Source organism: Podarcis vaucheri (assembly GCF_965113315.1).
Source record: "Podarcis vaucheri genome assembly, chromosome: 15".
Taxonomy (NCBI): Eukaryota; Metazoa; Chordata; class Lepidosauria; order Squamata; family Lacertidae; genus Podarcis; species Podarcis vaucheri.
In genome coordinates, this window is record NC_138753.1 from 31,064,705 (window position 1) to 31,092,330 (window position 27,626).

General features: G+C 42.9%; 1 long non-coding RNA gene across 2 annotated transcripts in view; it reads right to left on the reverse strand.

Annotated features, from left to right (window-relative positions):
* Positions 1 to 25,980, reverse strand: part of LOC309519645 — a 40,465-nt gene extending 14,485 nt beyond the window's left edge. Inside the window, exons 1-4 of one of the 2 annotated variants that reach the window (XR_014213928.1) lie at positions 25,810 to 25,980; positions 25,662 to 25,687; positions 9,473 to 9,560; positions 8,401 to 8,501 (exon numbers count right to left, since the gene is read on the reverse strand). This is a non-coding gene — a long non-coding RNA (uncharacterized lncRNA). Of the gene's footprint in view, positions 1 to 8,400; positions 8,502 to 9,472; positions 9,561 to 25,661; positions 25,688 to 25,809 lie in introns of those variants that run through there. The other variant, XR_014213927.1, reaches the window with a different exon arrangement.
* Positions 25,981 to 27,626: the final 1,646 nt, after the last annotated feature.

A 27,626-nucleotide genomic window follows, 5' to 3' on the forward strand; every position in this document is an offset into this window, starting at 1 on the left:
GGGACTCCTCTGTTTGATGGGCTGTACAGTCCAAGTGTGGTAAATAAATGACAAAGCACTCTAAACTTGGGGAGCAGGAGGGCCTTGGAATTGCCCATCAAGAGGGATCTGGGTGGCGCTGTGGTCTAAACCACGGAGTCTCTTGGGCTTGCCAATCAGAAGGTCAGTGGTTCTAATCCCCACAACAGGGTGAGCTCCCATTGCTCTGTCCCAGCTTCTGCCAACCCAACAGTTCGAAAGCACACCGGTAGAAGTAGATAAATAGGTACCTCTGCAGTGGGAAGGTAAACAGTGTTTCCGTGCGCTCTGGCTTCCGTCATGGTGTTCTGTTGTGCGAGAAGTGCTTTAGTCATGTTGGATACATGACCCAGAAAGCTGTCTGTGGACAAACACTGGCTCCCTCGGCCTGAAAGCTCCACAACCCCATAGTCGCCTTTGACTGGACTTAACCGTCCAGGGGTCCTTTACCTTTACATTTTGCCCACCAAGAGATAACATCTATACAGCAGACTGAGCAGGCACACAGGTCACCTGGTCTCAGTCTTTCGCATGGTGGTGAGATGTACTCTGCTGCTTGCTATATTGTTGTAATTATTTCTCAGTTTCCATCTAAGCATAAAAATCTGCAAATGCAAATCCATACCCTCTCCCCCACCCCGCACTTTGTTGATGTTGGTTTTTCTCTTTTGTGGCTGTGCAGGCGTCTATCCTATTAGGAGCAGTGGGAAGGATGCTTGAGGTTTTCTTCCTCGTCACTTGCATTTTTGCACAGCAATCCCACTAGAACTGAGCGCTGCCATGGCGAAAGAGGAAGGAAATGCTGCCAGACAACTCAGCCACTTCTAGACACAGATCTTTGGGAATTGGAGGCTTGCCTAGTAAGACAAATGGGGCAGTGCCCTACTAACTTCAGTCTGCCCTCAAACAGCCCTCACTTCCCTGCTTTCTAACTCACATTTGATCCAGAAGGTGTCCCTAGCTGTCAGCTTTCTCCCTCTTTGTCTTAGTTTTGCCCTTATAGGACTCCACAGCATGGGCATATCCGGGGCTGGGGCATAGCTAGGGGAACAGCTGGCCCCTCCATAAATCAAGTAAATAAATAGAAATACTCAACTGATTAATTGCATGCAGATAACTCAGTTCTGCCCCCCTAACATAATGCCTGCCCCCCCAAATCCTGGCTAATCCCATGCTCCACAGGCAGGAGAAAGAGTGAGAAAATGAAAATGAGTTGCTGCCTGTCATTGGCTCTGCTTGCCGCTGGCCTCTTTGCTTTCCACCCTACCAGGCCAGGGTAGAGGAGTATGTTTTGAGGTGGAAAGTAAGGGGAGAAAGGTCCTGCTGATGTCCTATGTCAAAGGGCTCCCAAACACCCGGAGCTCAGCAGTGCAATGGCAAGGTTCCATAGCTACCTCAGAATCCATAGTTACTACATTTCCCATGGTTCCTTGCGGTGGAGGCCCTGTTGTCAATGATGTCAGATAACTTTCAGAGAAAGGAGAAAGTGTTGCAGGGGTCTTGTGAGGAGGGTGGCGAGACCTCAAGGCGCCCGACTCTGTTGTCCTTCCAGTGCCATCCTCAGGAGTGCAATGGAGCCCATAAAAGGACTCATAAATGAACCATTTGTGTTTCTGGTTATTTAACATCATAATTTTACCCCAGCTGATTCATTAACAAAGGAAAGGAAAGAGGGTGTCATGTGGCTCATCCATCACCACTGTTGTATGTTCATAATAAATATCCAGAGATTAAGCCCTGTGGAAGGTCATAAAAATGAAACTGCCTCCTCACCACACCACCCCCAGTTCAGCCAACCTGTGTTTGATGTTGCTGTTATTCCTGGCTAGATGACAAGACATTGTAGCACCCTCTGGTGGAAGACAAAACATTTCTACCTTTTTCGCTGCAATGAACCTGGAGGTTGTTCATAGTCACTACAGTATGTGGGATTTTTACTTATCTAATGTAGCTTCTTATACAGTCTTATGTAACACAGGTAAGCAGACCCACTAGATGGAAGTGGTAGATTTCTTCATATCTTCTATTGAACTCTCCCTTTTTTGTCAATAGTGTGTGACTTTACCCAACACACTTCTTTCTTATAGGACTACCCTGCAAAGTCTTCTGGAGCTTCTAGGACCAGGTTATGCATTGTGCCAAGTACACCAAAGAGTAGGTAGGATCTCAGCACAATTAGATCCTCTGCTAGAACAGAAGTCTATGATGGCAAAGAATGTGTCCACCTCTTCCTAGAGCTAAGGTCCTTGTGGGCAGGTGGAGTTGGGAAGATTCCTGCACCTTAGAACTAGAGTTGTTAGCTACTCACCCAGAGGCTGTGACTATAGGCTGAGACCCTATCTGCCTGCAGACTGCCTCACCAGAGTGGGGCATGCTCTGGTTATCTCCCGCTTGGACTACTGCAATGGGCTGTACGTGGGGCTACCTTTGAAGGTGACCCGGAAACTACAACTAATCCAGAATGTGGCAGCTAGACTGGTGACTGGGAGTGGCCGCCGAGACCATATAACACCGGTCTTGAAAGACCTACATTGGCTCCCAGTACGTTTCTGAGCACAATACAAAGTGTTGGTGCTGAACTTTAAAGCCCTAAATGGCCTCGGTCCAGTATACCTGAAGGAGCGTCTCCACCCCCATCGTTCTACCCGGACACTGAGGTCCAGCACCGAGGGCCTTCTGGCGGTTCCCTCACTGCGAGAAGCCAAGTTACAGGGAACCAGGCAGAGGGCCTTCTTGGTAGTGCCGCCCTCCCTGTGGAATGCCCTCCCACCAGATGTCAAAGAGAACAACAACTACCAGACTTTTAGAAGACATCTGAAGGCAGCCCTGTTTAGGGAAGCTTTTAATGTTTGATGTACTACAGTATTTTAATATTTTTTGGGAAGCTGCCCAAAATAATAATAATAATAATAATAATAATAATTATTATTATTATTATTATTATTATTATTATTATTATTATTATTATTATATCTTTGACGTCTCTGCTGCAGAAAGATAATTTTCAGGGACCACACCATGCAAAAGCAGGCAAGAGCTGGGGAGTGAGAAGTGGAGTACTTTCAGCTTCAAACCTTTATCCAAGGAATTACACATTTGAACATGCCTCGCCCCAAGACTATGTTAAATCATTCTCAGGATCCCTCAGAAACTGTATAGACACAACCCCTTGGAAACCATAGCTCATTTGAAGGACCATAGCTCAGTAGTAGAGCATCTCCTTTGTTTGTAAGTGGTCCTAGGTTCAATCTCCAGGCAGGCCTGGGAAAGACTCCTTGCCTGAAACCCCAGCGATCCACTGCCAGTCAATCATAGGCAGTAGTGCACTAGATGGGTCAGTGGCCTGACTCGGTATAAGGCAGCTTCCTATGTTCCTTCCTCAGAACCACTGCTCCTCATAATAAGCCTTGCATGTTGATAACTGCTAAGTCTAGAGCACCCACCCTTCTGCAGATGATTTCAGAATGAAAGAGGAATAGATACCTGGGAATTTGGAGAGGCAAGTGAGACCTCCATCAAAATGTGTACTTCTGAAAACCATTAGGTTTCCCTTGAACTTGCGTATACCTCCCTTTGGTGCATGGGCAGTGCCAATTTGACTATGTAAGCAGTGACAGTGCCAAACACTGAAGATAGAGAGAATGGTGTGTCAATTTTGTGTGTATTCACTGCCATCTGGACCAGAGGCAGGAATTTCCTAATCATAGAATTGTAGAATTGGAAGGGGCCACAAGGGTCTTCTAATTCAATGCAGGAATCTTTTGCCCAAAGCTTGAACCCACAACCCTGAGATTAAGATCCCTGGACCTGGTAAATGTTCCTATTTATAACTTTTCTGGGTGCTGTGCTGAAATATTGCCAGTCTCTGTTCCCATTTTTCAGGACTCAGCTCCTTCTGCAGGGCCGCTGGATGTGAAATCTTTTAGTGGGTGGATGGATGGATCTTACCTCTAATGCACAAGCATAAATGCAAGTGCATGTGAGCCCTCCGGCACCATGCAGTGCACAGCTTGCCATTTCAGACACTGCAGCTGCTAAGGTATGTTTTGAATACTTGGAAACAGATTGTAAGACAATTATGGTTCCCCCACCCCCAAAGTGTATCTTTAACCAAAAGAACAAAACATCCTTTTGGCGTTTAAATCAGTGGATTTAAACATGAATGCAAATGAATTCAGCATATCGCAAGGAAGTAAAGAAAAAGCCTTCAATGGTATGCAGAAGTTGATAACTCAGGGATTGCCAAGTGATTCTTGATGTGAGAACAGTGGCACTGCATCCCTATTTTTGTCTGTGAGATGTTGGTGGATATGACTTCCCTACATAAGAACATAAGGAAATGCTGCTGAATTAGGCCAGTGGCTCATCTAGTCTAGCATCCTGTTCTCATTGGCTGACCAGATGACGATGGGAAGCCTGCAATCTGGACATGAGAGCCACAGCAGTCTCCCCACCTGTGATTCCCAGCAGCTGGCAATCAATGACATAATGCCATGGAGGTGCCATGTGCATGCCATGGTATAGCAATATTGGAAGGAGACCACATGAGACATTGTTCAGAGATTATGATGATTAATCATAATATTTGCTCGTTCCTGTATATATATACAGAAATCTCAAAACGACTTAACAAGATAAAATACATGCTGGTAAAATCAATTAAGAGCCAGAAAATTTGAGCCAGTAATTTACGTGCAACACAAAATTCCTAAAATGTTCCTGGTTCAACACAATATCCAGACCCACTAAAAGATGAGCACCAAAGTAGAGGCCTGGGTAAAAAGAAAAAAGAATGACTTAGCCTGATACCCCCAAATAGACAATGATAGCAACAGGCATGTTTTCCTTGGAGAGCATTCCACAAATTGGTGTAGGCTGTGTGTGTTTCACTGAAAAGGCCCATCCTTATACGCCCACCCTCTGTACCTCCCTCAAGTGAGGCACACCTTCTGTGGAAGGGGCATACAGAGAAAGGGCCTCAGATGCTGAACACAGGGTCCAGGCTGGTTTAAATGGAGAGAGGTAGTCCTTGAATTATTGGAATTCATGAAGCTTTATAGGTCAAAATCAGACTTTGAATTGACTCTGGAAACCAGAGCTGCAATCAGGTCACATTAAGTGGACTCCCTTAATGAGTCTAATTGTGTACTCCAGTGATGTAGCTCTGGAAATTCTTAAGGGTTATGAAATGAATGGCTGCCATGTGAAAACCTAGACCTGAAGTACTGAAATGTATCTAGTCAAATCGCCAGTATCAGCTGGAGATTCCAAGCACTGGAGAGAGGAAGAAGCAGAAATGAGCTTTAAGAAGGATATTGACACACAATGTGCCCAACAGAAGACAGCAAAGATAGTGAGTCCTTTGAAGAAAAACTGAAGGAGTTGGATCTGTTTAGCTGGAAAAGAAATGATTAAGATGGGTAATGACAGCCTTCTTCAAAAATTCGAAGGGCTGCCACATCTACAATCATGGAGCATGTTGGTTTTCTGCTGTTCCAAAGGTAGGACCTATACTAATAGGCACTGCTATTTTTTTCTAAAAAAATGTTTAGGGGTACTTTCATTTTCCTACTCATATTGAAATACTGCCCTTTAATGAGGCCAAATTTAGATTCACAAAATGTTTGGGGGTATGTGTACCCCTGCCCCCCCAAAAAAGCACTGGTAATTTGCTCATATTGTATCCCACCATGTCTGACTCAGAGTTGACCCACTGAAATTAAAGACCCTAACTTGGTCATGTCCATTAATTTCAATGGGTCTATTCTGAGTAGGGCTAACATTGGATAAAATGCTAAGAAAGGGGATTTCAACTTAAACATCAGGAAGAATTTCCTAACCATAACAATAAAGATTTGATTTGATGTCCTGATGGTTTCTTGACAGTGGAACAGAGCAATCAACATTTCTTTGCTTTTAAGCAAAGAGTGAGTGGATGACTGCCTATCAGGGGTGCCATGGGAATGGGTTTTCCACATTGGCAGGAAACTGGAGGAGATGACTACCAAGGTTCCTTCCAACTCTGTGGTGGAATGGAGGAAGGAGACCACAAGAAGCATTATCAAGGGTACGAGTGGGTAAGCACAAGGTGATGTAGCTCTGGAAGCTCCAACAAAAGTTTGGGATTAATGGGTGCCAGCCAAAAACCCATACCTAAAGCTTCAGAGGCAGCCATATGTTGCATCCCATTGGTTCCAAAGGGTTTATTTTTTCAGAAGAAGAAGAGGAGGCAAAACACTCATTAAGTTTCAAAAATATTGAAACATCTCCAATCTTCAGTACCAGCTGGAGAGGACTCAAGAAAGGGAAAGGGAGAAAGAAGCAGGTAGGGGAGTAGAGAGAGAGAGTGTAGAAATAGTTTTCATTGGCTTCTTGTATTAGAAAATGGAGAATAACATCCAACCAGGAGGAACTGTGAGAGATAGCTTTTTGTGATATTACTAGACAACCAACCAGAGAAATATGGTTCTCTTACTTTCCCCCTTTTTGAGATAGCAAATTGACAGACCTGCCTCTACTGATCTCACTGTCTGTAGGCATTGCCCCCCTTTACAAATTCCCTCCTTTCCTTGCACCCCTTCTACTAATTAATTGAAGAATCAATAGTGTATAAGTGCTAATCTCTGTGCTCTCTCCTCTGGAAATGCCCGCACGGCATGTGTGCAAAGCGGGGATGTGGGATGGAGAGAACGCTTGGCTGGCAAGCTCCATCTCTCCCTCCAAATTTAGTTGTGATCTATATTCAAATGACAGTTTAATGAGCCTTTTCCTATTTCCAGAAACCTTATCACATCATTAAAGCATAGAAATGAATAATACATCTAGCAGTTGGATTAATCTGAACTCCAGACCTGATGCATCTTCAAAAGGATTGGCGAGGAAGAGAAAATTGAAGGAAAGGATGGAAGGAAGGAGGTTTCAGGGCACAGCAGAGAGGCTGTGGTGTCTGTTTAATCAAGCCACATAAATGCCTGCAGAGGTTTCCGATTCTTTTGTTGTATTATTGGTATTGGGAGAGGAGGAGGAGGTCTTCAACCTCCCTCCTTTCTGGGGGAGGCAATGAGTCAGTGCTTCTGCTTCACTATGATGCAAGCTGACACCTCCTCAATTATCTGGCCAAGGGGGAGCAAAAGCTTTTATATTCTACTTCACTGCTGCTCTTGGCCTCCTGCTCCTCTCCTGTCTTCTCCACCCCCCCAACAATTGTTTTATCTATCTTTGTATATGTTTTTAAAGAACAGCTATATGTACATTCTGATTAGAATATGGGGGTGGGCAGAATATCAGTCCCAGCGGCAAAATGCAACACCCCAGAACTTTCTATCAGACCTCTTTGCAGGCTGCACATCCTGTCCCCAAACCACAGCATCCACTTGTCTTACTTTGCACCCCAAAAGTTTTTGTCTGGCTGAAATATGCCCTTGAACTATGTTAATGCATCTTACTTCTCTGGATACAGTGAAGGGAGTGTGTGAAAAAACTAGCCTACTGTGCAGTCAAATTATTTGTCACATTCATTTTTGCCTTTTACCCTCAACTGCTGTGACACGTGACACTTGGAAGGCTGGACAGAAGTGAATATGGCCTTTGGGCTGAATAAAGTCCTCTACTCATAGAATATAGAATAATGCTGGAAATGACCTCAAAGGCTATCTAATCCAAGCCCCTGGAACTGGTCTGTGACCGAAATAATAAATTCATTCATTCAGTCCAAGCCCCACCCTGCCAATGCGGGGAATGCATTGCTCCAGCAACTCTGCAAGGTGACCATCCGACCTCTACTCATGAAAGTCTAGATTCAGGTAGGTAGCAGTGTTGGTCTGATGCAGTCAAAATAAAAAAATAAAAAATAGTCCAATAGCACCTTAGAGACCAACTAAGTTCATTCTAGGTATGCACATGAAAGCTTATACCTAGAACAAACTTAGTTGGTCTCTAAGGCGCTACTGGACTATGTTTTAATTTTTTACTATGAAAGTCTGTAGTGAAGGATGGTCCACCAACTTCAAGACAGTCTGTTCCACTGTCAAAGAACTCAGTCGGAAAGTCCTCCCTAATAGTTACCTGAAATCCCCTGTCATGTAATTTGAAGGTATCAGTTTTGGCCCTCCCCTCTTGGTCAACAGATGTTGACTTGACTGTCTCCAGGGCACAAGAAAGAGGCGATGGTGGACATCTCTCCTCACCACTGTTCTGCTTGCAAGCTGACCACTGTATGAGACAGAGCACTAGACCCAGTTGATTGAACACAACATGATAGTTCCTCCCCATTCCATCCACTTTATTTTGCAGCAAAGATAAATAAAGACAAACTGAGTACCTACTGTTCAAGACAGCATTGAAGTGGAGCAGAAGTGTCATGAGGCTCAGGCGGTGGGATGGGAGAGAGATCAGAATCTTTGTAGGTATGAACAATGAACAGTGTGGTGGGACTACACTGCTTCCCTGAACTCCCTCTTGCTGAGTCACTGCTTCATCCTGGGCTGGAGAGGAGGTGTGGCAATGTGGATGTGAGATCAACGTGGCACAGATGCTCCAGCAGGCGTCCCAATTTCCCCCCAACAACGTCAACCCTTCATGTTGATCATGGATAAGTGGATAGACAGACAGACCTCAAACACCATTGGGTCCATCTGCTGCATCAGCATGCTTGAGGTTGATCATCGAGATCGGCTTGCACACCTCTAATGAAGGAAAGGCCACTGAGGGAAGCCCCCCTTCTGAGGCAGTCTGTCTCACCGTCCAACAATTTGTACCCTCAGGAGCTACTTAATATTTAGCTGATATTCCCTTTCTTGTAATTTGAGCCCATTAGCTACTGTTCCATTGCCTAGGTGACAGCCTTTGAGATATTTGAAGATGTCAATCATCATCACTATTTGAAGCTGTTAGTCACTCGCTACACAAAAAGGTCTCCGAGCGACTTGCAACATATTTAAGAACATAAGTAAAAAAATACATTATAATAAAAAACACATTTACAGAAAAAAACATTTACACAGAAACATATTCAGTTCATAAAAAACACACACAAGTAACCCCCAATAACAGCGCCAGAAAGCTTATGCAGCACAACTACCAGCAAACATCACCATCATAGTCCAACAAAAACCTGGGGGGGAGGGAGGTAAGGTTTTACCTGGCACCAAAAATACATCACTGAAGGCACCAGGTAAGTCTCACTGGGGAGAACATTCCACAGATGGGGATTTCACAACTAAAAATGCCCTCCCTTGCCATCATCTTCCTAAAGAAAGACCTCAGGTGATGATCTAAGGGTAGAAGAGGTTCATATCCGGAGAGGTGGTCCAGAAGATGTTGAGGTACTGAGGCATAAATTTGGTTCAATAGGAAAGAAATAAAAAATAAAATAAAATAGAGGATTTGCTTTGATTTACCTCCATGGTGTTGTTTTATCACCACCCCCCTAACCTGCTTATAAAGACCTTCTTACCATTGGAAACTTTCACCATCTGTGACACCAGGGCTTCGTATGCATCAGGTGTGCCATAAGCACTGGTCCTTCCAATAATTATGAGTTCCTTTGAAATTCAAAACACACTTTTTATTATTATTCCACTTTGAAATGGGGTTCATCATTCTGTTTTTCGGTTTCCCGAGTGTGAGAGAGGCTAACCTCCAGGCATCTTTTTTAATTAGCAGGGAGACAATGTGCTCATTCCTGCCTCCCTTATTCCTGCTTGTACAACACAGACAGAAAAAAACCCTTTTTATAATACAACAAGCAACCTCTAGGTCACAGCTGGTTACAAGAGAGGGAAAGAGGAGAGAGAAATGAATGAGCCACACAAACAACAACACAAGATACTTAATTAGATTAGGTCCAAGATGGGTTTATTCATTTACTTACTTCAAGATGTACCCAGTTTGTCCCGTAAGGGACAATTCCATTTTAAAAGCACCTCTATGTTTCACGCAAGCCAACCAGTCATGTAAATTCTGCCTCACCTGACCTGTGCTGAGGATCACCAGATGGGAGCACACTGCATGGAACCAGCCCCCGAAACAAATTTATTTGTTCCCTGGTAAGCATGGAGGAGGAATTCAATACATTTCACACTGAAAGGTGAAACTACATAATTTGCACTTCCTGAAACAATACCTAAACCAATCTGCAGTCATTCTATGGAAGCTGCACTTCTCTGAATTTTGCATGGCAGTTCTCCATCCAAGTAATATGTACAAGTATATATATACTAGTCTGGAGTGTGCATAGAAATGCTTATATTGGGGGGGGCACATATAAAGATGCATCATAGTAGGGAAGCTGCTTGCAAAAATAAGTATATTAGGCAAAACTATATACAAGAGAGACAGTGTGGTGCAGTGGTTAGAGTGTCCAGCTCGGACCCAGGAGACCAGGGTTCAAATCCCCACTCAGTCATGAAGCTGGGTGAACTTGGGCATTGCCTCTTAGCCTACACAATGTTCTTGTGGGAATTAAATGAGGACAAGGAGAACCATGCATTCTACTTTGAGTTCCTTGAAGAAAAAGATGGGATATAGTAGGACAGTTATGGTACTTCTGGTTGTGTGTGCTTTCCTTCAACTTGAGACTACAACTTTTGAATACAGGTATCCCATAGTCTTTAAAAAATAATATCCCCCCCTCTCTGTCTGTCAGCTTGAAAACATATAGCACATGGCTAAAGCAGGCAGATCAGCAGAGGTGGGGTGAAAAAGAGTGCAAGAGAACAGCAGGCGGCTTTGCAGCGCAGAATTATAATCCATTAACAGAGTTAGGCAGGGAGTGCATCTTCACTCCACGCAGTTTCTGTCAGTAGTAACCCACGTGGAAAAGAAATATTGAAAGAGAAGCTTTAATTCAGCTGATTTCAATAAGCACGCTTTGCATAGTGAGATCCAAGGCGGACTGTGGTCTTTTTTATTTTCTTTTTGCAGGCAGAGGTCCGGAAATACTGCAGATCTGATCTGAGAGGTCCGCTCCTACTCAGCAGGGGAATGGGGCTTTGTCTGCAGAACCCTATGACAAAATCCAAAGTCTGGTGTTGGAGGTAGAAGAAGACAACTTCTTAGCTGCAGCAGCATGGTTACAAGCCCAGGCTTTAGGGGCAAGCATGAGGATAAAAAGCGACACAACATGAGTGAAGGCAAGCTCATGTGCCATGCCCAGCTAGTTGCACCCCGTCTGAAAGGTGCCACTTGATTGCCAAAGTCCCGCACAATTGCTTCATCTCACATGGTTGTATTATTCAGACATACCCCCTTGCTGCATGGAAGTAGTATTGGAGTATTTATTGCTTGGAGGGAAATTTTCTTCAATGTATTATTCCCGATTTTTTTCAATATTGCTTGCAAGAATGTTCATCCATTTCTTGTTTCTGCTGCACCTTGTCATTCACTTCCTTTAATTAAATTAATTTGCCCTAAGTGGTAGCATGCTGCAGCTAAATCTGATTGTCTATGTAGCTTAGTGATGTCCTGTTCACTGCCTGGTCCCTGATTGTCTAGGCTAGGGCCTCCTGAATGCCTAATTAAGCAAGCACTGCCTTCAGTCTCAACTGTCTCGACTGACCTGATTTGCTCTTAGTGATGTCATCATGTTGCCAAATCCAGGTGGCTACTCAGCCTTGTGGTGCCATCTAGGATGCTATGGGAACCCTGATTGACCGTGGTCACTCATGATGCAAATCCAGGAAAAAGGAAATAGAACCAAGTGGTGAAAATTGTGGTAGCTAAGATAAATTAAAGAGGCTTTGCAAAACTGAATGAATATGTCTACATTGGGCCCCAGTCACTGTTTTCAGCCTGACAAGTGGAAACTGGAAATATTTGCAACAGTCCAAGTGCAATCCAGAATAACCTCACTTGAAGGCTTTCAGCAAATCTCTAATTTTTATTATTATTCTTATTTTGCTCAGCTGCTCACTGAGACACAGGAAACAACGGTGAATTGCCCCCCAAGATCTTGTGTATGTGTCGGTGCAACTTTTTTTAAAAAATGTATGAGCAACCACAGATATTTTGGGGGGGTGGGGGGAGTGCAAATAAAATCCGGATCACAGCACTGAGGGAGGGGGTTAACCCCCTTTCTCCATGCTATTTTCCTCTTTAAAATCACCCCACATCAAAGATGCTACTTGCCTGGTGGACGGGGGAAAACATCATGTAAGAGATGGCTATGAATCAGTCTATTTTCAATCTGTGTCAGTTTCACATCTGTTCATTCATAATTCTGTTCCATGCCATTTCAGTGTCAATCTGTGATTTTCAAGGAACGTACAAAATGTACATTATTCTGCACGCATTTTATCCTAAAATATACATTGCTGTATTCATCTTATCCTAAAATACACATTTTATGTGGATTTTAACCTAAAGCATACATTTTTTATGTGCATTTGGTACATTATTTGAGCCAAGAAGTGTTTAGCAAAAGTCACTGGAGTGTGAAAGCCAACTGATAACTGCATTCTGCTCTGGGTATTAGTCTGGGAAGTGCAAACCAGGTCACATCCCTTTAAAATACAGATGAAATGAAATCCTCAAGCATCCCTAAAACAAATAAAATATGGCATCTGTGTGTCTATGGGTAGAAGACTGGATGAGCTTTGTGTTGTACGGTGCTTTTCCACAGTTAAAGTGCTCCACAGATGATCAATGACAACTGTATCCAACATCATGCAGGTTTTCAGAACTACTCTGCATGCTATTATATGACTCCATGTTTAAATACCAAAATAATACATTACAGTCATGATTGCAATTAATGAATTATGGATTCCAAATTGCGAGGTCATGATGTAACAACCTGTGAATGATAAATTAAGTGAATTATTGCAATTGTGAATTATTGCAATTGGTCAAAGTTCGCTGAAACTCTCCGAAGGGAAAGGATTTAAATCCAAATGTGTATCGTAGGTGGAGAAAGGGAGAGCACTCAAATTCACTTCAGTTTGAGGAGAAAGCTCTTTGTTTTAGCAGCTGCAGCGATAAAAATCTAATTGAACAGTCAGACGAAAGCATTGCAAAGTGTGTTAACCTTAAGTTCTCCAGGATTACATTCCCAGTTCTTTATGTAACATGCATTCAATGGAATCTTTAGTCTCTTCCGTCTCCTCTGTAAAGGCCCTACAAGTTGTTGCTGCCACATGGTAGCTGTCAGCAGCTCGCCCCCAAGACCCAGTGATATTTAAGGCAACATCTCCTATGTGTACATTTCCTATACTAATGAATATTGCAAATTACTAAGGGTTGTATCCAACCCTGTGTGAATGGCATTCCACTCACAAAACAGGATGTACCCCTTCATCCCCTCTCCCTGCATACCCCTAAAATTTTCTCCATGGAGTCCCTTGATCCTCTAGAACAGATTTTGCAGGGGTGCAAGGGAAAGGAGAGGATGGGGAAAATCTGTTGCACAGAATTATGTTGCCTAAGTAGAATGGCAGCGCTGGATGATACAGCTCTGAGTGAGGTTGTCCAAAAAGCCTCCCCACCCTCAGCCATTATAGCCCTGAGATCATGACATGATTCATTTCACCTCTAGTCTCCCACCCTATCTGCCAGTTGAGGAGAAACATGAATCAGTGTTAATATTCCAAATGTCCTTTGACATGACAAGCCCCACACTTCATGGAAATGGTTCCCATTGCTGATTATTATACTACCAGTAGCTTGTTCACCTAGCACAAATCAGATGGGCCTGTTTGCCTTTCCCATTCTGCTCCCAGGCTCAATTCAAGGTGCTGGTTTTGATCTTTAAATATTAAAGCTTAGGACCGGAATATTTTTTAAAATTGTCTCTCATGCCCCTGCCCTGCTTGAGCCTACCCAACAACTCCATTTCTCTTCTTAGGCTCTTTTTTGGGGACTTATCATAGGAGCCAACTCCTAGGGGCTGAGGGGTCTTTGCCCCCCTCCAAATAAAATATTTGAGGGGCCGCACCCCCAAAGTTGAGGGGCATTGCCATTCATATGGTCCCCATGCAATGCGTCATGTGATCATTTATGCAGGGCAGGGCTTACTTGTCCCTGGAATGGCGATCACACAGGGTCCCCGGACGTTTAACAGTCTATTGATCCCTGTGCCACCACTGTGCTCGCTTCCCCGCTGCCACCAGCCAGTTACTCTCTGGTAAAACACTGAGTCCAATCAGTTGTTAAAAGTGAACCAAAAAAACAAGTTTATTTTACAAACATTAACAAGTTTATGGTTTCTCAGATAATATTCTTGTCAGTATCTTAACTTTTGTTTCTTTACCGGCCTATACGTTCCTAATACCTTCTGACTGATTATCTCAACTGTTTGACTGACTCCTCTTAACAATCACTCTCTCACACCAGTCTAGCCCAACCCACAGACTTATCTTGTCTTTCTCTTCTAACTCCAGACTGTCTTCTCAACAACTCTAACTCAAAAAACCTCTGTGCTTAAACCTTATACACAGTTAACTCTGCCCCCTGGGTTCCCACTGGTTAGTCATTTTACAATTAGTTAACCCTTTCCCTATGAACCCAGTATGATGCCACACACATAGGAGGACAAACGCCACAGTCCCCCTCCCCAATATTTTATTCAAGTTGTCACCCCTGTGACTTACATTGTATATACAGTATGTAGGGACTCAAAGAGGGTATATTTGGCATTCAACAACTGGAATAGCTCCCAAGAGAGATATGCTTGGTCCCATCATTGCTCACTTTTATAGGAATAGTGACTACAGTTCTATTCCAGCAACAAGCTGGAATTGAATAGAAAGCCCCCAGTCTGGGGGGAGGGGGGGAGCTCAGTTGGCAGTGACACAAGAATAGGTCTGGCATCAAATGACCTTCCTGGCCTTCAAATTAGCATGATTTTCTGATGGCAAGCAGCAAACATGTACTCAAAAGATAGAAACTTTCTGCACTTCTAAAACTGTAGGCCAAATTCGTGGCTAGTGTAATTCAACTTAATATGAAGGAATTACCTTTGATGGAATTAATGACATTTTTTTCCTAATTGCCTCGGCTGTTGGCCCTATCTGGTGGGCTAGGTTTGAGCATCTGTTTGGATTTTGAAACATCCCATTCCAGATGTCCCCTCTTTATACAGTGATTAGGACTGTGGCAGGTCTTAACACTTTCCTTCCCTCAACTGAGGTAGAAGGAAAGAATATTTTCAGTCATTTTCGTCCCTTTCCTTCCCTCAACTGAAGTAGAAGGAAAGAATATTTTCAGTCATTTTCATCCCAAGTCTTGCTTGACAGCCAGAACAGTCTCTCTCTCTCTCTCTCTCTCTCACACACACACACACACACACACACACACACACACACACACACACACATATATATGACAAATGGTTTGGTTGTGTTGTAATCCACACATTTCCCTATGAATACTGTCTTTGTATGGAACACTATAAAATCTGTTCAAAAAAAGGCAGTAAGTTTGATATTGAAGGTATTCCTTCTACATTTAGTTGTGCTCTGGCTTGGCTTCGTGTATAGGGGCGAGCTATGCAGGGGGGTGCAGCATCCGGAGGTGCCACTATAGTTTGGCTACTGGATGGAGTCTGTAATAGTCTGTAAACTATAGTGGCACCTCCGGATGCTGCACCCCCCTGCAATCCCTACACAGATCTGGCTGGCACAAGGCACAAAACCATAGCTCGCCCCTATACACGAAGCCAAGCCAGAGCACAACTAAATGCAGCACAGCCATCTTCTCAGAAAAACTCTTCACAAGCTCAAGAGGTCAAGACACGAAAGCTTTAGCAACTAATCTACACTTAATGACCCACCCAGTGATATTCAGAATATCACTCATGAAATCACCCAAGATATCCCTCAAGTAATTAAGGAACAAAAGAAGAAAAGGCACACTAATCTAGGAACTTCCTCTCTGCCCAGAACGTTGGAGGCTATACACCACACCCCTCAACAGTATTTATAGGAACTCAAACACCAGACTCTGCTCTGTTCCAGTAACAAGAAGCCGAAAGCACCAGCCTGAAGATGATGAGTGAGACCTCGTCGAAACGTCGCACAGACACCCCGACTCTTACACGGGAAGACACCCGAAGACACCAAAACCTGCATATATATATATATATATATATATATATATATATATATATATATATTGACTAGACAAGCAAGTGTTCACTATCTGTTGATAAATACATTGCTCTCCCCACAGGAGGATGGGTTCAGATGAAATATTCACCACCCATCAAAGGTGTGTGAAATTCCTACCACTGCCCTTCAAAAAGAAATCCCTGCAGGTGTTTTGCCCAAGTGTGCAGTCAGAGGTGTCATGGTCATAGTACAGCCATGTGGAGGCCTATACCACATGCCCATCTGAACATTTTAACAGTTGAAATAATGGGGACCTTCGTGCTTATGAGTTGCTCCCCTTCCCTGCATTCTGCGGTACCACTAGTTCTTCACAAACCTTCCCCAAAGATGCTACAACTGTGACACTCAGTAAGGGCTCATCTATATTTCCTTTTGCAGCACATTTCTAGACACAGATCTGGGCTTTAAAGCTCTGGGTCCGAGTATGGTGGGGGTTTTTTTGTCCCAGACCTTTCCCTGTGAAAACCCGGCACAAACAACAAATGGGTTTCTGTGGATGGCTGTTTGCTCCCATTCAGCGGCAAAATGAGGGTATTCCAGGGGAATTGCTTAGAGGGAAAACACACACACACACAGAGAGAGGTGGAGCTTTAAAGCACAAATGTGTGCTTGGAAAGTGGTGCAAAAGGAAGTCTGGATGAGCCCAAAGTGACTTAGTAGCATGGAGCGGTTGCCAGGCTAATCCAGGATATAGTCCTGGCACTAGCTTCAGGCACAGCTAATCTCCCCGCCTGCCTCACCAGAGGTGGTGTGACATGGACACAGCTGCCAGTATTGGGATGGAGTGAAGAGGATGAGTGAAAGATAAGCAGCAAGGGATATTGTCAGAAGCCAGGCTGACAGGCAGGAATATCCCTGTTCAGCCGTTAAAAAACCAATTAAAGGAAAAGACCAGCTACATCTTCTCAGACGGGATGGTGCAGAGACCCAGAAAAACCAAGCTTACTAATTCTGCACCTTCATATCTTGTCATAGAACCGAACAAACATAGTCCAACAGCTCTTACAGCCTTGGTCCTAACCTTGTTTACTTAAATGGAAATTCAACTTATTTCAATAGGATTTACTTTCAAGAATGCACATTTAAGATATTTATTTGTTTACATCACCGGTAGACAATGAGGTGTCCCATGCATGCTACTGGACTACAACTTCCATCATCCTTGATCACAGCCAATGGCTGATGGGAGCGGGAGTCCAATAACATTTGGAGTGCACCATTTTGACAATCCCTGACTATCCTTAGAAGTCACTGCTGTGGGAAGAAACTTTCTTAAAATATAGGGCTGCCACCAATTAAATAAATCTTGGCTGGTTTTCTGCACGAGTTTTTGTTTATTTCTTACTTGATCCAATCCACATATAACTGCATACAAAATAATAGTTCTAATGGGATGAAATGCAAGATCGCTTTGTCCTTTGCTCGCTCCCAGGAAGGAATACCTCTGCTAAGATGATGCCTGCCATCTGCAGTGTTAACTAGTACTTGCATTAAGATTTTAAAATGATAATAATCTGCGGGCTGATTTTTCCTGGGCACCTTTTCAGTCAATCCAAATGTTTCTAATTGATTAATCTAACTGATTGATTGATCTAACACTGCAGCTGTAATAATCACAATTCTTTTCCTGTGACAATGGACAAAGCTCCATAGGGACAGAGAGAAAGGGAGGGGGAGTTCTTCTGTAATAGGGATGAAGGGTCTGTTATTTTTGTCTTGTGTAAAGAAGCTAATTCAGTCTCCATAGGGGATGAGCAAAGCTCTAAAGGATTTGGGCGTTATATGATCAGAGGGAATAAATGTCCTAAGGCTCATCTGCTTTATTTAATACTTATCCCAACAGACTCCTGCTGCTTCAAGGAAGCAATTTTACTTAGTGGTGCATATCTTACCAGGACAGGCCCTCCCTTTTACGACATTTTGACAGTTTCCAGGTTGCAAACATATTGGTCAGGAACGAATTTCAGGGGGCGGGGGAAGAGTCTCACAGAAATGAAGATTTGATTGCACATTTCAGAAATTTCAGATGCACAATCTTATGTTCTCAACCATGCTCTGTGACTAAAATGATTTCCCCACCTCTAATATGGGTCCTTCCTTCCTTCCTTCCAGTATACCTGAAGGAGCGTCTCCACCCCCATCGTTCTGCCCGGACACTGAGGTCCAGCGCCAAGGGCCTTCTGGCGGTTCCCTCATTACGAGAAGCGAAGCTACAGGGAACCAGGCAGAGGGCCTTTTCGGTGGTGGCGCCCGCCCTGTGGAATGCCCTCCCATTGGATGTCAAGGTGATGGACAACTACCTGACATTCAGAAGACATCTTAAGGCGGCCCTATTCAGGGAAGCTTTTAATGTATGATATTTTAGTGTTTTTTGGTTTCTGTGGAAGCCGCCCAGAGTGGCTGGGGAAACCCAGCCAGATGGGCGGGGTACAAATAATAAATAATAATAATAATAATAATAATAATAATAATTCCTTCCTTCCTTTTCAAGTCAAGCATATCCAGGACCTGAATTGAGGCACTCTAAGTCTGCATGACTGCAGAAGAGTAAAAGGGGACAGATTGGAGGAGAAAGGCCATGTTGCTGCTTTTCCATATTCTACCAAAACAGCCTGTCAGAACCTTGTTTTCCCAGATGTTGTTGGGCTATAATTCCCACCAGCCCTGGCCATCAGGCCATGCTGGCTGGGGCTGATGGGAGTTGCAGTGCAACAATATCTGGGGAACCAAGTTTGGAAAGGCTGCACTATAACATCACTTCTATGTAGCCCACTGGTCTTTCTTGACCTGGATTGTTCTCTTTATGAATACTTCTCATTAGGCTTGGGCATTTGCCTTGTCAACATCCCTTGTGCATTGTATGGTTGGCTTCCAAGTTTTGGTCTGTGCATATCCCTCTTTCCCAGACTGCCAGCTCTTTTGTTTGTCTGTCTCCCCGCATCTCTCTTGCTTTCTCATCACAGGGAGCTAGCCCCCCGTCAAAGGAGTCCTGATGCCAACGCTAAACCAAAATTTCTCAAAATATTCATTTTTTGGGGGAAAATTTCTGAATTTTCCTCTTTATCAACTCACCACGCTCTTGAGAAAAATGAGGCCACGTTACAGAATTTTCATAAAAACATTTCTTATTTATTTATTTATTTTGTGTGGCAACCACTATTGGAAGCTGGTGTGATGACCTGAAAACTTAGCTTGTGATGTGATCCTTTACAAGAGGCTGTCCATTCAAAAGTCTTTACTTCTCTTTCATTCTTGCACGGGGTGTGTGTGTGTGCGTGTGCGCGCGCACACACACACACGTGCACGCTAGCTCTTGCTGTGCTAAATCTGTAAATCCATCAGTTTCCTGACTCCTTAACCTCATTTGCCCCCCCCCCAAAAAAAACTTGAGCTATTGGAGCGCTTGACACATCTCCGGTGCACGAGTGAGAAGAATTTAAGAAAGCCTTTCTTCCCCTGACAACGAAAACTCATTTGCTCCTTTGAAAAGAAACCCAAACAACCTCTCTCTCATATTCAAGATAGGAGATGCAATCTCCCTGAGGGGAGAATGAGCAATTAATACAAGAAAGATTGCAGGAGCGTGTCGTCGCCTGGGTCTTTTGCAAAACACTGCTCCCATAAAGGCGCAACTGCGACCTTCGAAGAGCAATGGTGGGACACATCCCCAAGTATGGAACAGGTTTACCTGCAGCAGCAGTCTGGACTTTGCAGGCAGAGCACAGGGGAGCCCCCCCCCCAGCCGACCCCCCTGTATCTATTCAGCGAGCTCCATTTTCGCTGCTATCGTAAATTAATTAGGATAGTGATCAGCCAGAATTCATTAAGAAGCCTTTTTTGAAATGTAAAGTGCTGTGTGTGTGAGAAAGAGATGGAGAACATAAGCTAAAGAAAGTTGAAGCTCTTAGAGAGAAACAATAGAAAACCTAACAAACAACCATTTCCTCTGGCTGTGTCTTGGGCCACCATTCAATGATATTATGGATGGAAGAGAAGGAAGGTGCCTCTTGCGGACTATAGCTTTTATGAATAAATTGGTCTTTCCGAAATTGGTCAGTTTCTTTGTGGACATTGATTTATTTTTCCTGGTTTTTCTTTGTGATTGTTATGCTTTGTTTTGCTTTGCTTTGTTTTGGTTTTTTTCTGGATGGTGCCTACTGATGTGAAAAAATCCATCTAGTATTGCTGATAAATCAGGAGATAACCACTGGGGTCAGGGAAAAGAGGAAAAGAAAGAGAGAAAGAGAGATGGAGGGAAGAAAAGTCTTTGCAAGTTGCCACCCTGGTTTTGTCTCCTTACGCATTGCCTTAAAGGAAATATTAGCACTGCTGAATGTGTAATTAGACGTGTTTCCCCTCAGGGCATGAGGGGGACTTGACTGTATTTCCTTGTTATCTGATCACAGCAAATGTAATTTGTGTTCCCTTTGAGTCTCTCTCTCTTTTAATTCCTCTCCCACTTTTGGATGGCAAGTCTCCGCTCAGCTGAGTAATGGATGACAGTGCTGGAAAATAGGACATTTTTCTTGTCTTGTACTCTCTAAACATTTCCAAGGTCAAGTGCGCTAAGAGGAAAAAGGTGCCCCCCCAACAAGGTGAGATGGGGTGCATACACACACACCTTATCTTATCAGATCTTTTTTACTGCAATAAAGTACTGTAATAAAAAAGCAAATTGGAGATAGATAGATAGATATATTTTAAAAACTTGTTCATTATTTTGTGATATTTTGGGTTGATCCCAACAACCCAGCTGTGGAGTTTGGGATTTTTCCTTATGCCCACCCTCCCACATGGCAATCTTTGCATTTTGTGTACAGTGGTACCTCGGGTTACAGATGCTTCAGGTTACAGACTCCGCTAACCCAGAAATAGGGTTAAGAACTTTGCTTCAGGATGAGAACAGAAATCGCACAGCAGTGGGAGGCCCCATTAGCTAAAGTGGTACCTCAGGTTAAGAACAGTTTCAGGTTAAGAACGGACCTCCAGAACGAATTAAGTTCTTAACCCGAGGTACCACTGTATTGTTAATGATGGTATTGAAAATAGCAGTTGGCTCATAAGACCTGCCCCAGACCAACTGGCTGATGGTGAATAAAAGGACCTCTAATGAAGTGTACTCCATTATGATGAGTAGGGAATGTCTAGAGAATGAGTCTGTATATATGTAAGAAACATGGGGGATTCAATATGTTTCTGTGAATCCTTTGCAAAGAGGCAAATGGCACCAGAACCCTCTCAAGTTCTCTGCCAATGAGAGCTGGCCCATCAGTGTCAAGGTTAGAAGGCACATTTGACCTTCATGACAACAGAATCCACAAGACCAATTATTTATCAATTGATTTTGCCATAGAATGGAATGCAAACCAGCCACTCATTTGTGTGTGTGGGGGGGCATACTAAGGTCCACTTGGAAATTCATCAGGATATGGAGCAAACAGTCAATGGGAGACTGTAGTTCCAACTATTTCCCATGTCACTGCTAGTGGTTACTGAAGTTAAATGAACTTCAATAATCAGTGGGTGGAAAAGATGTGGTCCTTCAAGTGTTTTTGGCTGAGGGGTAGTCAGAGATGATGAGAGTTGTAGATGAGCAATATCTGGAGGAACTAGAGTTTTCCCATAAGTGAGGGAAGTAATGGCAGGGGGGACCTCTGTCCAATAATGAAATTGCTGAGTCAATAGCTGCCATCAATCAACAACTGCAGACTTCCACGATGCCAGTGAGAGATGTGGGAGAAATCAGATTCAGTTCAGTTCATATTTTGACGGAAACCTACAAAATCTGCACTTCTCTGAACTTTGTGATGAGGTTCTCCTATCAAATAATTTGTACTAAAAGGTATGTATTAAGGGGAAGTTGCTTTAGTGAAAACAGCACACAAAAAGGCACCGTATTGGTCAAAAGTGCTTGCAAAACATGTATATATTAAGAAAAATGGACACTAAAATGCTGATGGATTTTGGTGAAGACTTTTAAAAATGCAACCAGATGCAGAAATGTTGTGAAGTGAATTTAAGACTGGAGAATATGAGAAGCTGAAATTGACAGATTCATCCAGCCCTAAGTGATGTATCCATTTCCTCCAGCACCACCTCCCACTAATTTCTGGCAACGATAAGAACTCCCATCCCTCCTTGATCATCCAGCAGAAACTACTAGCAGTTCTTACTAGCATTCCACTTCACAAGCCACAGCAGAAATCCAATATGAACGCCAAACACATTACATTTATATCCATAAGCTATTATTATGTGCCTCTACAGCATTCAAAGCAGGTTGAGAACAGAAAATGATCCCAAATGTAATTCCAGGTTTTACAACTCCCTCTTTTCCTTTTGCAACACATCTAGTAAATACATTGTTCATCGCTAAGCAATTTGCCTTCCCAATCATTTGACCTTTAGAGAGGTTTCTCTAAAGTACAACACTTTTACTAGGTCACAATGGATGGGGACTCAAGTGAGCCATAAACCATATTAAGCTTTGAGTAATTGTACCAATAGGTCAGGGGTCCTGGTTTTGGCACAAAAGTTATCTTTTTTAATCAGACACGTTCTCTCTCTCTCTCTCTCTCATCTTGATCTGCCTAAGCTTGGATCCATTTGTGAGAGAAAGAGAGAAGTTTAATTACTGAAGGTATCTTTATTGGACTAGAAGTCTCATGAAAGGAGCAAACTATTATGGTATGGAAGTGATGATCTCACAGAAGTCTACAGAGTTCATGGGAAAGAACATATGGCTCCCATTTGGGGTGTTAGAGCAAGCGTCATAGTCTAATTAAAGGGGTCACTGTGGTTAATGGTTCACACATTGCAAATTAACTTTTTACTTAGCTTATAATAAAAAAGATCCATTCTGATCATTTTCCACTGCCACGGCTATCAGTAGTTTATATTTGTATGGAGTTCAATGATGAGACAAGTTTTGCCACATTAGAAGACATATCCTGAATGCCTGGTAACCTCAATACCGTTGTTTGGGCTGAAGTCCCATTGGTTTCTATTCCAAAAATGCAAGAATACAGAGAGTGTAGACAACACATATACATCATATTCAGCTTGTCTTATCACCTCAAACAGCACTGTGATTCCACCCACCCATCCCCGAGACCAGTGTTGGTTAATATCTAGGTCATTAATTCACAATGTAAGGATACCACGCTGCCATCATTAATACATGTATAAGTCCCACTGATGTCAGAAGGATTTATGAGTAAGTAAATGGTACATGACTGAAGCTTCAATATGCAAGGATGGGTTTTTTATTATGGAAATCACGACAGAAATACATTTAGAATGCTTGTCTAGATCTCTCATGTGGTGCAATGGCTCAACTACTAGGCTTGGAAGGCTAGGATGAATGAAAATGTTGCAAAATATTTACTCACAATGGGTGGCCTTGGGCAAATCCCCTGTAGGCTCAGGCCATTGTAGCCTAATCTTTAAAAAGCCATTCCTGTTCATCCCAATACTGATAATGCAAATATTGTGTGTCTATCAACAAAGCGTGTGGTGCAAAGGCCTCTAGAACCCTGTTCACATGTGCATGTTCATGATTTGATGACAACAGCATTAAGTTGCTATTTACACATGTAGTTGATCCTCACCAAACAACATTGACACAAGACTCAGAAATGGGAAAGAGAAAAGATGGGGAGATCTAGACATAGCCATGAGCTTGTCTAAATCTCTTCTTTGTTTGGGGGCGTGTTGAATAGATTGGGATCCTTTGGGTTGAAGCCATTTCCTGACACTCCCTCCATATGCCCTCAAACCAACCTGACACTAAGATCTGTTCACATGTTATACTAAACACGGGTACCAGCTGTTTCTACAGATGTTCAAGTGTTTGTGTGAAAGAGTGTGCCTTTGTTGATTTGTGCAGCATCTCTTTGTGAATGCAGATTGTACACTTGTTGACTATACCCCTACCAGAAATGGATGATTCCAAAAAAGTCAGTTTTCCCCAGTTCCCCATTTTTCTTCCCTCTAAAGTTCAGTTTCCCATGCTTGTGCGTCAGTTTGCTATTGTTGTTTTTTTCTAATGTACTCATGCAAATTTATCAGCATTTGAGTACCCATTTCTTCTCATCTATATAAACTGTTGCATGCCATTTTGTTTAACATACACACTGTCAAAAACATTCTCTCTTCTAATATAATGTGTTTTTGTATGTTATTTTCAGTAATACATCCATTTTTATGGACACCTTTTCCCAATATATGCAATTTAAATCCATTTTGGGGGTGGAAATTTGCATCTCAAAACTTGGGGAAGGGTGCGTTTGCAATAGTGGCATTTCGTTTTGCGCATTGTTTCAGAAAGCTTAGAAAGGGTTGTGTGAACCAAACCAAATCCTCCCCCACCAAGATCAGAGCTCTGATGTCAGTAAGGACCATGGCTGTGGATGTTTCCATGACAGCAGGAATGGGAGGGGGTTACAATGCCCTTCCAGGGGCTGTAGGAAACCAACCTTCCAAAGCAAAATGTTATTTCACATTTTCTTTTCTTTGTTGTAATGCAAGCTACCACAGAATGACCCAGGTCAGTGATTTTGTTCTTGAATCTGTTCATTACAAGATACAGTGGGTTGATTTCTTTGAATTTGTTTTGGCCAGCTCTGTTCATTCAATTCCTGGAAGTCAGAGGCTCATAATGGAAGTGTCTCCTCTGCCATATTTATGGCAGAAAACTAGTACAAAAGTGGAAGTGGTATAATTGAAATTCACGTGGAAAGGGCCGGCTGAGAAAGGTTGAGCACAGACTGGTCTGGAAAGACCTTGAATGTAATGGAGCTGCAGGATTTATCCATAGACAAATTAAAGCAGCCCATATTTTTTATCATCAATGTATAATTGTATCTAGCTATCTAGCTATCACAGCCAATTCTCAACATTCTCTTTCTTGGCCACAAACTTAAAAGCAAAAGTAAAGATGTATCACATCCTAGAATCACACAAGGAAACCAGGTGGAGATGTGCAGACAACGATGAAAAGCTATGTAGCAGGATTGGCTCTGATTCAGTATAAGGAAATCTATCTACTTTGTTTTCTCTCACTTTCTCATTCCCGACTCTCAAGTCTGCACATTTCAACATCCATCTGTGATTTCGTTATTTATTTTTAAAGAGTCCTCAGTGCTCTACTGCAAATTTCTCCTAACCATTTTCAAAAAACGATTTTGCAGAATACAGATTTTTGCAAAGCAACTCCCCACCCACCCAGCCAAATATAATGCATTTTCATGTTGCTTGGGCTGAAGAACTGCATTGCTAAATTTGTCAAAGTGTGGTTTTTGAAGGATGGCTGTGTATTGTTCATGTATTGTTTTAGAAAGTGCAGACTGGGTAGGTTTGCCTTTAAAAAGTGAAGTGAATCAAATTTCTTCCCCCTATGCCTAGCTCTGATCTTGGCGACTGGTAGGTTTGCCTTTAAAAAGTGAAGTGAATCAAATTTCTTCCCCCTATGCCTAGCTCTGATCTTGGTGACTGCTAGTAGACTATGAGATAAAAGCACTTTTCAGATATCATCCATACCTCAAAGGTACTCAACAGAAACAGAGCTTTCGATTTAATCCAGAATGTAGATGCAAACAAGTGTGGGATATGTCTTATATATCTACAGCAGTGACACAAAGTGGACATCAAGAATAGCTACTAACAAGCTGGAGAAACAGAAACAGACCACGTGGCTGGATCTTCTCCCAACACCACATACATCTCTGAGTCCAAACTCTTGGTGTTCATGTATTCAGCACAATGACTTGAAAGAGATGCCTGACTATTCATAGTCATTTAACAGAATAGGAAACCCAACCTGAATGGGATCAATGTCCAGTCGTACCGTGGTTTTGGCTCTCAAACGATCAAAACCTGGAAGTGACTGTTCCAGTTTATGAAAGTTCTTTTGGAAGCTGAACATCTGATGGGGCTTCCGCGGCTTCTGATTGGCTGCAGGAACTTCCTGCAGCCAATCAGAAAGCCGCGCTTTAGTCTTCAAATGCTTTGGAAGTCGAATGGACTTCTGGAACGGATTCCATTTGACTTCTAAGGTATGACTGTATATAGAAATGCCTATTTGGGGACAAAGTATGCTTAAAAACATGGACATTGAGGGGGAAACATTTTCAAAATATTTATGTCTACATGAAATTTCACGTAGATTATTTTTAATACACAGATTAATGCAGAAATTGGATAGAATGGGTTTATGAATGAAGAGATGCAAAACTGACAGAGTCTAGAAACAGAGTGATTCATTCATCCACTCACCCATCCCTAATGACTGATGGGCTGACTTTTACTAGGTGGTTCAGAAATTATGCAGGCTTACACAAGAGGAAATAAATGCATATCAGGACCTAAGTAGGCAACAGATAAAATGCATGATCACATTTAATATTTTCTTTTTTAAAAAAAAAATTAAACAGTAAAAAAAGTAGATGTAGTGATCAGATCTGGACCACAACACATGGGATAGATGTCCCCATGAAAAGTTGCCTTCTTGCTATTCCTTTGGGAGAGAAGCTGCCCTTTGCCGATGCTGTGGTGCAAGGGGAATGGTTAACCCAGGAGACCTTGTTTTCAACATGATTGTTGCATTTCACTGTGGACAACCTTCTGGGAACTGCATGCCAGCAGTGGGGCAGGACCAGAAGCAAAAAGTAGGTGGAGCAACAGAGATGAGGGTCACATCTGTGACTCTCATCTCTGTATAGCAGGCTAAGTTCCAGACAGGCCAAAGTCATAAGTTTCTACCTCCACATAGCTCCCCATCCAGCAAAGCAAGAGGCATGATTGTAGTTCAAGAACTCATCCGAGGCATGCAAAAGCACTTTGGGAGGTCCAGTGAGAGGTATGGTCTGGGGAGAGTTCTGAGAATCAGATGGAGAGGACCAGCAAGGCATGAGGCTCTGTATCCTGGGTTAAAGCCTCCACTTTGGACACAGTGATTCTCAATATGATTAGAGAGCCCCATTCCTGCTGTGTGTGGGGTTTTTTTTAACCCCTAGACAAGTATGTGAAATGAGATCATCACACATCTAACACATGGTCTACCTTGGCCCTGTTTTGTCCTATTTGTTCCAGCTTCAAAATCTGGCCCAATTGCTGACTTCGGAAGTTTTTTGAGCAGAATCCTACTCCCCCTTCCTTCTATCTATAATCCCTTATGTTAATTTAGGATTAACATTTCTTTGGTGCTATGATGGAGAATATATGTGTCCTCAACAACAACAATAACCTGCTTTCTTCTTGCAGCCAACTCAGCCATCCAGATACCAGACTGCTGCTTGCCCGGCTGTGGCATTTGGACTTTGCTGAACTGACAAGGCTGGTGTGCAGCAAGCCAAGGCAGATGGAGCTTTCGATTTAATCCAGAATGTAGATGCAAACAAGTGTGGGATATGTCTTATATATCTACAGCAGTGACACAAAGTGGACATCAAGAATAGCTACTAACAAGCTGGATGGTGCTTTGAGAATGCATGAGCTCCTGTGAAT